Source organism: Adiantum capillus-veneris, chromosome 18 (genome assembly GCF_014529385.1).
Source record: "Adiantum capillus-veneris isolate H3 chromosome 18, ASM1452938v2, whole genome shotgun sequence".
Taxonomy (NCBI): Eukaryota; Viridiplantae; Streptophyta; class Polypodiopsida; order Polypodiales; family Pteridaceae; genus Adiantum; species Adiantum capillus-veneris.
The window spans coordinates 41,153,499-41,164,768 of record NC_140948.1 but is presented as its reverse complement, the minus strand read 5'-3'; the positions used below and the strand labels follow the sequence as shown (position 1 = coordinate 41,164,768).

Sequence of the window (11,270 nt, the reverse complement as noted above, 5' to 3'; positions counted from 1 at the left end):
AAGAAGCAGACAAGCCCCTCAAGAAGAAGACCAAGAAGAAACCCGCTACTAAGAGCCAGAAAGCCGCCAGAATGGAGAGGCTGATTGAACAGTTTAGAGCCGAGCGAGCTTTAAAAGGAGATTTTGAGGAAAAGTGGGTACCAGACCCAACTAAAGTCGGAGCCAGCTCAACAAGACCAAATATTGATCAATACGATCAATATATCAAGGCTTATGAAGAATCAGAAGCTATATTGGAGCAGCAACCAGTAGAGCCATACACCGAAGAAGAAGTTCAGCACATTAAAGTTGAATTAAAAGGAGGTGACAAGGGCAAGGTCAGGGTAGAAGATTCTAGTCCTGAAGGAGAGGAAAATATATTGGAGGAAACGACTACTGAAGTGGAGGTGGATGTGCCAGAAAAGCCCGAAATACAGCAAGAGGAGAAGGCAACGGATCCAATTCAAGAGAAGAAAGAGCAATATGATGTTCTAATAGACACAGGATATACTCAAGAAGAGGCCCTCAAAGTTGTGTATGGCATTGCCTTAACACGGGAATAAGAGAGAGGAAAGGAGAGGAGGACCAAGAATCGATTCGACAGAGAGCGGAGGTTGGTACCTGAGAAGGTAGAGGATGAGCTTGAAGAGGAGGATGATCTTGAAGATGAGGATGAAAGAGATATCCAGAAAGTGCATCAACTGTTGCAGCAGATCAAAGCCCAATCAAAGGCAATGTGGGACAGCAAAGAAGAAGCAGAAAAGAGAGAAGATAAGATGGAAACAAAATATGAGAGTGCACTAGAAGAATCAGAGTACCTCAAGGCATCTCTCCTGGAAGCAGAAAATGAAAGAGATGGATTAATCCTCCAACTTGCCGATGCTTCAAGAGAGGTGGCCAGTGCACAAGAAGCCAAAGAAATAATTAATGAGGAATTGGAAGCTGCAAAGGACGAGCTCATTGAGCTACGAGAAAGGATGGAGCTACAGGATAGAACAATCCTAAGGCTTAGATCCACACCAAGAGCTATCAGATCAGGAGTAGAGCCAGAGGGAGCAATAATCCTCTGTCTGGAAGATCAAATCCGGAGTTTGCAAAGAGAATTGCAGCTAGAGCAAGTGCAGATATTGCACATTGCGGAGGGCTCATTTCCTGCAGAAGAACAACTGACATCAGAGACCCAAGCACTGAAAGTGGAGAATGAGGCCCTCCGAAAGCAGGTCCAAGATCTGCAAGACAAAGTGATAAAAGATATAGAGGATCAGCAAGAAGAAACAGGTGGGGCAACCGTGGAGCTTCCAGAGACTGGGGAAGCCACAACAAGTGAAGATCCAACCCCTGCACAAGACGAGACCGCAACATCAAGACTTACCGAGGATGAGGAAAAAAGATTGCATGAGCAGATAGAGAAGGCAACATAGGAGAGTGCAAAGGCGGCCATGGAGTGGGAACGAAGACTCCTGTTCTCCATTGGACTTCAAGGGGTGGATACTAAGGTGCTGCAAGAACAGTGGATGCAACCTACATTGCCCCTCCCTCTACTAAAGTTTGAAGTGTTGAAAACAAAGAAAAGGATAGAAGAAGAGCAGTATGTCGAGCTATACGAAGGAGACATCACAAAAGAGGAGGAATCAAAGAAGATAGTAGCTCCCAACCGAGATGGAGGAAAGGGTGGTTGACAAAGTATCCAACCTACCTAATCTATTTGGTGGAGTCACCCAAGGAAGTTAGAGTAGATGAAACATTTTGTCCAGTGCCACAAGTCAGGAGTTGGCAAGAACATGACAGAATCACAGCAAAGAAGCCAAATTGACTTAATTACCCCAGGATGCCAGAACCGAAGGTGGGAAAGAGAATAAGTAAGGCCTACATGGTGAAAACCCTAGCGGGCACCATTAAGCTCTTTACTGGCTCTCCTGACCTTTCGTGTCAAATGCTAAAAAATATTTGCAGAACATTATTGGCTTGCATTGAAGTGTTTGCGTCGAATAAAGCTACCAGCTCAACATTGTTGTCAAAGGCCGACACAATCACAGATATGATGTATGATCTAGCCTTGTAGCCATCTCCAAAATTATTACACCTCTTTTATCAGAGAATCATGTTTATGCCGAGTTTCCACATGTAGGTCTTTGAGGAGGCATTCTATACTGGTTTCTTTACTCATGAAAGTAAGATATTTGGCCCTACACTAACCATTGGAAACCTGAGATACGAGTCACATCTTCAGATGCTGAAATCAACGGGACTCCACTAAAGACAAAGCAAGGATGTCATGTCAGGGACGACATGAACGAAGAGGGGGGGAGTGTTGAGCGGAGGACTACACCTATACATTTTTGCTCACACTCATATTTTTGTAAACACTTATTGTAAAAATGTCTTTCCGACATTTCATTTTTTGATGGAGCCGATTCAATCTAATTAGCGGGACTCAATTGAGTTTCCAGCTTGTATTCCCCAAGTAGTTTCACCTGCTTATGTAATTAGATTAGAGATGTGTTCACACCTCCAAGGCTGAGGTATAAGAGCCAATTATTGTAACCTAAGGACAGTTTTTTGAATCATTAATCAAGATAAGTTTTGAAGTGTCGTGACTGTGTCTAAGAGGAGAGAGAGAGAGAGAGAGAGAGAGAGAGAGTCTATCCTCTTGCTACGCGAGCTACGGAACCGCCATTGGAGAAGCGATACCGCCATTGTGTTAGCAACGGCGAGAGCTACGCACCGATACCAAGTGTGCGCGCATTCGGCTTCTATGCGAGGTGAGCTCCCACGAGCTTCTATGTGAGTTTTCTCCCTACCTGTGTGTCGGAATTGAGCGTGCCATATATCTATAGAACCGCAACGAGTAGAGCTACACATTAGTACCATCGAAGTTGGAATTTGGTCACCTGAATTTTTTGGCCTGTCTTCATACGCGTTTACCGCACGGAGTGGTTACAGGTTGAGATTATATTGTAGATTCATAGGGTATTGTCCTTACCTAGTGTGGAGACCCCCCTTTGAGTTTGAGGCTGATTCGATGACTTTAGATCATGTTTCGGATAGCATTTGTTTGTAGTACGGATTTCAGTCATTTGTGTATTTGAGAACTTAGGTTTGATTCCCTTGGTAGTGATTGTTATTAGAAGGTCGAGTAGGTGATTTGACACCCACCTATTTGTTTCCATGCTCCTGCGGGTCAAGCTCCGTCCTCGTCTGACATTCTTGTTTGTCGGTTGAGTTCTCGCTATCATAGCCACCGCTAGCGGCGTAACAGCCCAACAAAGGTAGTCTTGAAAGTACCATGCGAGTTTAAATGGGTTCTCTAAGTACTTTGGAGGTAGAAAAAGTTCATAGAGTTCCTTTCAAAGGTAGTCATGGAAGTACCATGACAGTAAAGAGGCTCTTTAGGTACTCTGGACCTTTGAAAGATTCTAGAATACCTCGCAAAGGTAGTCTTGAAAGTACCATAGAGTTCTTTTCAAAGGTAGTTATTTACCATGAGAGTGAAGAGGTTCTCTAGGAACTTTGGAGGCAGAGAAAAGTCACATAGTTCCTTTCAAAGATAGTCATGGAAGTACCATGATAGTATAAATTCTCTTTAGGTACTCTGGATCTTTGAAAGAGTCTAGAATACCTCACAAAGGTAGTCTTGAAAGTACCATGCGAGTTTAAATGGGTTCTCTAGGTACTTTGGAGGTAGAAAAAGTTCATAGAGTTCCTTTCAAAGGTAGTCATGGAAGTACCATGACATTAAAGAGGCTCTTTAGGTACTCTGGATCTCTAAAAGAGTCTAGAATACCTCACAATGGTAGTCTTGAAAGTACCATAGAGTTCTTTTCAAAGGTAGTCATGGAAGTACCATGATAGTAAAGAGGGGCTCTAGTTACTTTGGAGGTACAAAAAATCATTGAATACCTCACAAATCTTTTACTTTGATGGGTTTTACTTTGAAAAAAGTTTGAGCCTCTGATGGGTTTTATTTTTTCTTGCATAGGGTGAGCTTTACAGGAGGTTCGGAATGCATTATCTACGCATCAAGATCTCACTTAGATGTTTTGAGGGATTGAAACCTTGGTTTGTTCGTAAGTTGAAGGACCGTTACACGTGCTGCTGTATTGCTCATATTCAGATGATATATCTCAAGGAAGCATTCAACCACATGAGACACAGTAAGACAAGCATGCATGGCGATGGGTGTGGCTGCATGTGTTCTATATGCTTGCCAAAAGAGTCTTCAAGTAAGTGTGAATATGCCATGTACACATACACTAGTGTAAGCACATTGACTAAACGTATGTTATGTGAAAAACCAATGGACTCCGCATTTCATAAGTTGCTAGTGCTTGAAGGGAGAATGTCCTCAATGTGGGTTGAAGAGATTAATGCTTTGTCCAAACAAAACACTTGAAAGTGCAACCCAAATTTCTGCTAAGGTGTTTGAAGATGTTTCCTCAACCCATTCTCAAGGCAAGAAGCGCAAGGATCTTCTGGTGAAGGAAATGTGATGCAAGGATTTCACAACTTTTCTTCAAAAGCATCTGACCACTTACATCAGACAAAATTTTATTGCCCGGTGGCAATCTCAGCAGTTCAAAGATTGCATTCATAAGTTTCCTAGAGATGTAGTGATCTCTGTTATTGATTTTGCGGAAAATTACTCATTTAAGGAGCAAAATGAAATCTAGTCAATGCATTGGTACTCTTCACAAGTCACCATCTTGGTGCACATTACATACATTTGAGACGAGAAAGACCAGGTGTTAAGATATACACATTTGAGAAAGGAGAAAAATGAAATCTAGTCAATGCATTGGTACTCTTCACAAGTCACCATCTTGGTGCACATTACATACATTTGAGACGAGAAAGACCAGGTGTTAAAATATACACATTTTCACATTTTTGAATACAAAGATCATGACACGCTCTTTGTGGAACATTGCTTGCAATTGCATAGTGTTTGGCTTCAAAATCAGGGATTCAACTTCTTGAAGCAGCACTAGGTGTGGTCAGATGGATGTGCTGCTCAATTCAAGCCATCTAGACCGTTCTTCTTCGTGTCAAGGTACGCTAGGTTTTATTCCACCTCTGATGAAAAGCTTCCGAAAATTTGTTTCTGCCCAACATTGAAGGTGGGTCATTGTTTTAGGTACTATGGTTTGACTGGCATTGAAATGTTGTGGAGTTTCTTTGCCTCGGGCCACGGCAAAGGGGAGCATGATGGGGTAGGGGCAGTTATTAAGAGGGATTTAACACATGAGCAGTTAAAGGCTGATGCATGGCACATGAAGTGTGCCAAGGATGTTGTTGGCTTCTTGAAGCATAAATTTAATGATGAAAGTGGTCACACAAGGATGAATCGGATTTTTTGGGAGGTTCAAGCAACTGAGGTGCCAAGGGAGAAGAAGTGGAATTGCAAGTGAGTTGAAGGCTCACGATCAATACATTGTGTCAATGGATACTCCAAGAGTGACAAGTGTGCACTCCGTTGCAGACTTCTCTCTTATTTTTGTGAATTCTATATGTCCCAGCGTTGGAGGCAATGCTTGAACAACACACATGTTGAGAACTGAGAGTATCTAACCCTTAAGGCATTGGATGGTGACAATGCTGAAAGTGAATATTTAGCGATGACGAAGGATCAAATGTGCCGATGTATGGTGGGCACCATGATGCAATTAGTGATGCTCTATGCATCGGTGATGCCTTTGCCACCAATGCCAATGAAGATGGAGCTGACTTCTACCTTTTGAGGTGCTCACAGGAGAAGTACAAAACAGTAAGAGCCTTGAGTGATTCCTGGGGAAACATAATTTCTGCAAGGAGCTTTTTGGTTGAGGGGTACTATTACGAGCTAGTGGAAGGTGCCGAGCATATCTATTACATGCCTGCTAGTCAACCAAAAGTGCTTCTTGCATCACACTTGGTTAGATAGATTAAGATACCCTTGGAACCCTTAGAAGGAGAGCCACATAAGTTCAAACTCACTGTAGAAATATACAAAAATTTGTACAACAGTATTCCAATAGTGATATAGGTTTCTACCCAAGTAACTTGTAGAAGTACCAGTAATTAGATTCAAAGTACCATGCAGTTATTCCACATGTGGTTTTTGTAGGAGCCTATCATAGGTTTCAAAACCTCTTGCAGGCCAGTCCAAAGAAGCACTTGTAAATGCTTTTGTCTACTTGAGTAACAAAAATAGTATTTCAATTCAGGAACACAAAGTACCAGTCTGTCAGCCTAAAGTACCTTACAGGTAGTTCACAAGCACTTCTGTTAAAATATGTAGGAAACAAGCACTTCTAAAAGTTTATCTACTGGCCCAAAGTACCTTTAAGGTAGTCCTCAAGTGGTTTTTGTATGTTAAGATATGTAAGTAACAAGCACTTGTAAAACATTTTGTATGCCATCCCAAAGTACCTTATAGGTTCTTTACAGGTCTGACAGCCAAAAGTACCTTACAGGTAGTTCACAGCTGGAAATTGTCTTAAACTATGTAGGAAACAAGGACTTGTAAAAGTTGTTGTATGCCAGCCCAAAGTACCTTATAGGTTCTTTACAGGTCTGACAACCAAAAGTACCTTACATATAGTTCATAGGTGGAAACTGTATTAAACTATGTAGGAAACAAGGACTTGTAAAAGTTGTTGTATGCCAGTCCAAAGTACCTTATAGGTTCTTTACAGGTCTGACAACCAAAAGTACCTTACAGCTAGTTCACAGGTGGAAACTGTCTTAAACTATGTAGGAAACAAGGACTTGTAAAAGTTGTTGTATGCCAGCCCAAAGTACCTTATAGGTAGTCCCTGGGTGGTTTTTGTACATAACAATCTGTTAAGTTTTGGTATGCCAACCCAAAGTACCTTACATTGTAACTATCTTAAATTGGGAAACAATAATAGAATCAAAAAAATAACACTTCAATGTTTGGACACTTAAACGGTCTTAAACTACTTGAATCAGAAAAATAACACTTCAATGCTGGGACACAAAAACAACGCATCCAACCAGTTGGAATATATTACATCTTCATTAATTTGACATCAAGTCATTACATGAGTTACAATGGCAATCAAAATGAAGCCAAAAAATGGTTTCCACATGGAAAGTGGCATATAAATATACAAGTTTCTTGCACGGGTTTAGTTTAGTTACAAAAGGTACATAAAGGATCTATCATCCTTAAAAAATCAAGGGACGTCATCGTCGCTTGCACTCTATGGGCATGAGTTGTGGCCTACATAAGTACGCATCATACGATGTCTTTTCAAACCCTTTTGCAATTGCTGTGAATACATACTCATCATCAGTAGGTTTTGGTTTGTTGAATGTGTCCGCCAAGCACGGCGATCTGTAGCATGTTGCCACCCTTCTAGCCAGGCCTTTAGATCTTTTGACAAGTATTAGTTGGAGTGGTGCTCAATACCAGGCACTATGATGTAAGTACCACAGGGATTATAATGACATTTATAGGAATTGTTGTCAATTAAAAGGACATTGCTGGTATCATACCGCTGCAACTTCGCCAAAAAATTCTACAATATCTTGAAAAATGTTGGTCTTCAACCACCAAAACAGTAACTTCCCACATCACATAACTGTTGTCCAGCCCATCCACTAATATAACTGTGAACATGGGGAAAAAATCTTCAAATTATTGAGCCCACTTTGCTGAGCATTGCACTGCTCCATATGTAGACATTTTCCCATGTCACAGACCATGCAATAAAATCCTATGCATCTTTCGGAACAAATAGGTACCTGCCATCCGCCTCCTCATGCTTGAAAAATGATGTAGCTTCAATATCGGGGACACACGAAGGGTCATACTTCTTAGGTGTACATGTAAGACAAAGTACACCATTAAGATCTAATATGAGGGGGCTGATCGGGTTGGATCATCATATGGCAAGGAGGAGATAGCTGGGGGAATGTACTTTGGGGGATCTCTGATGATGATGATTTCCTCTACGGGCAGCTTGAGGGTCCCCTTTTCCTTTGGACACTCTGTAAAAGACAGCATTCAACATTGAAAAATAAACACGAGGCAATATTTGACATAAAAGCGACAAAAACATAGACACCGCTTATGAAACATAAAAGCAACAAAAACATAGAGGCCAACAAAAAAGTTTCTTTTGCATTCAAAATCAAGAATCACATATTCTTGTATTACAATTGAAGAGTCACAATTTCTTGCAAATTCGAGGCTTGGGGGGGTGGGAAACACTAGAAGGATTGCGGAGGGGAGTACTCTTTCCGGGAGTCTTCTTCATGGCAGGAGGTGATCTGGGTGCTTCCCTCTCTCCCATATCTCCATCTGCATGATGAGCATGCTACTTTGAATGTGTGGACTCCGAAGGTCTATTCTTTTTTGAAGGTCCACCGATGTCATAAAACAACACATCAGCCCGAGGCAGACATTGCATAGAAGTTGACAAGTCCAATACCATTACCACTTACCATCACCATTTTTCTTGCGCTTCTTTGACACCTTCACCATGTCACTCAGAAAGATGGGAGAATCTGGATTCTCATCACCAGCTACCATGCGCTGCATTGCATCCACTCCCTCTTGCACTATTGCCTTCACATCATCAACTGTTGCATCTTCCTTTGGACTGCTTTTGCTTGGTTGTGGCTCAACTGGTGTTGTGCTTGCAGAGGGGTCTATGTACACACTATGGGCTTCAGGAGTAGCTTGTAGCACAACCTTTGGCACGTCATCCTATATCGGTGCCACACAAGTAATATGGCTAGAACCTGCAAGCACATCAGTGAAGTTCAGGCTTGTGCAATCAGCAAATACTTGAAGGCAACCTGAATTGTTCTTGGATTTATATGAATTAGGAGCAACGGAAACCAACCTGTATGCAGGAGCATTGATTTAAGTGAATCTGGAATACTACTCTTGCAAGAGGCATCCGCACATACCGTCTCTGATCCAAGCCAGGCAGCAAAACACAGAGCATGGTATGCATGACCACATGCTAGCCTGTATACACAAACCACATGGGAAGCCATAAATGCAAGACCACATGCAGCACATAGTCCTGGAACAGAGAATGTAGCCTGTAAGTGGCTCAAGTGTTGGCCAGCTATCGAAAGCAGTAACATTGTGTCACCAGCCTTCACCTGCTCCAACATGCTCTCACAAAAGTTGATCTGTTGCACACACGTACTCGCTGATGCTTCCAAGTCAGTCACTTCTTTCTGCATGACAAGTGAAGAACAAAAGGCCCACAGGGATTAGATATGAGAAGCACCATTACAGCCCAAAGTACCATGACAAGTACCTTTAACAGAAAAAACTACCATAAAAAAGTACTTTGGACACTCCAAAAAACCGCCAAGGCAATAAAAAATACCATGGCAGGTAGAAAAGTATCGTGGTTACTACCACCATAACAAAAAACTGCCATTCCATTAAAAACATCAAGGCAAAAGCTATTACCATAACAAGAAAGACTGTCATGATAAAAAAGCCACCATGACCAAAAACAAAGTACAATGATATGTTTCTTGGACACTACACACTAATTAGCAATGACCGTACAACCACCTTAATAGAAAAAACTACCTTTACAAGTACCTTGGGCACAACCACCATAGCAAACAAACTTCCTTAAAGAAACAATCAGCCATAGTAGAAAAAACCATGAAAAAATACCTTGGGCACTGCCACCATAACAGAGATGGCTTTTCAAAAAACCTCTAATGTAATGACATATACCATGGATAGTAGAAAAGTACCTTGAGCACTACAACAATAGCAAAATTAAAGTACCATAGCAGGAAATACTGCTATGAAAAAAACACCACCATGATCAAAAGAAGTACCATGACATGCATTTTGGCCATTAAATGATGCCTGGAAAAATAGCCATGACCCATGCACTTGTCATGGTAGAAAAAACTACCATGACAAGTACCACAATAATAGACAAACTTCCATGGAAAAAACAAACACTCATAGCAAAAAAAACCACCATGGAAAAGTACTTGGTCAATGTCACCATAACAAAAAGAAATCCATGTAAAAAGAAACTATCATGCCAAGTACCTTGGGCACTACTACAATGATAGAACCCCACAATAGAGAAAACTACGATGTCAAGTAGGTTGGGCACTTAGCACCATAGCATAAATAAATGGCATGACAAAAACAACCATCTAAATAGAAAAGAGTACCATGTCAAGTACCTAGGGCATTACCACATAAACAGAAATAACTGGCATGGCAAAAAAACCACCTAAATAGAAGAGAGTACCATGTCAAGTACCTATCCTGCCTTGACTTGATCAACACATACCTGGAGATGATCCACCTCATCTCTTATGTTCGAGCTGCTTGCATCCGCCCCAAGAGCTGTGGGTGCACTAGTTAGAGCAGCCATCTTACCTTCAATCACCAAAAAATCAGGGTCAGTATTGACATATTCCTTCATGCTGGACCGCAATATCTGGACCTCTTGCAATTGCCCCTGAAGCACTGCTGCGGCTGAAGATGTCCCTTGTATCTTCCACATATTTTGGTTCTTGTCTTGTAGCTCTACTCTCACATTATCCAATGTTGTGTTCAAAACCTTTAATGCATCCCTTTTTGCATCCATAATCTGCTCCACATGTGCTTTTACTTGCTGGCTTATAAAGGAGGCACTAACTAGAGAAGTGCTGCCAGATAAGAGAGCATTTTGCCCTCTTTTCTGACTTGCCCGGACATTGTCAAGACAAAGGGGCTGAAGTGATGTCCCCTCATTATTCTCCATCCAAATCTTTACTTTCTTGTCAATGCCACCCGGAAGCTTCTTGCAATGGTCCAAAACCTGTTCACCAAAAGTTTCCCATGCAACCTTTTGACCTGCAGGATCTTGCCGAGCAGCTGGGCATCACTCGTACACAAACAACATTGCAAACTTGTGTGTGATCTCTTTGTTGGCTGGCATGATTTGGTAGACTTTGTGAAATAGTAACCTGCATTCGTCTACAAACTCAGGTCGCATCATATGTAGAAAGATTTTAGAGCCCTTCTCCCTTTTCTTCATGAAGACCGACAACCAATCCTGATCTGTGACATCAGCCTCACCGAGGTTCTGGTAGAGATTGCCCTCCAAGCTTAATCCATACTCCTCTCGTGTGTAGCAAAATAGAGTTTTCTTGGGGTATTGAATCCTCCAGGAATATCTTGCTACAAACCACATTTGACATAGTAAACAAACATTGAAAAGAACATTTCTACAATTGAAGAGACAGAGTTGATATGTACCAATGCTTTTGTTGACGATAGTTTTAGACTTTATGCC

The 11,270-nt window shown here is 41.6% G+C and overlaps 1 pseudogene; it reads right to left on the bottom strand.

Moving 5' to 3' along the window:
* Nucleotides 1-8,153: 8,153 nt before the first annotated feature.
* Nucleotides 8,154-10,364, bottom strand: LOC147435542 (uncharacterized; annotated as a pseudogene).
* Between the last annotated feature and the right edge of the window lie 906 nt (nt 10,365-11,270).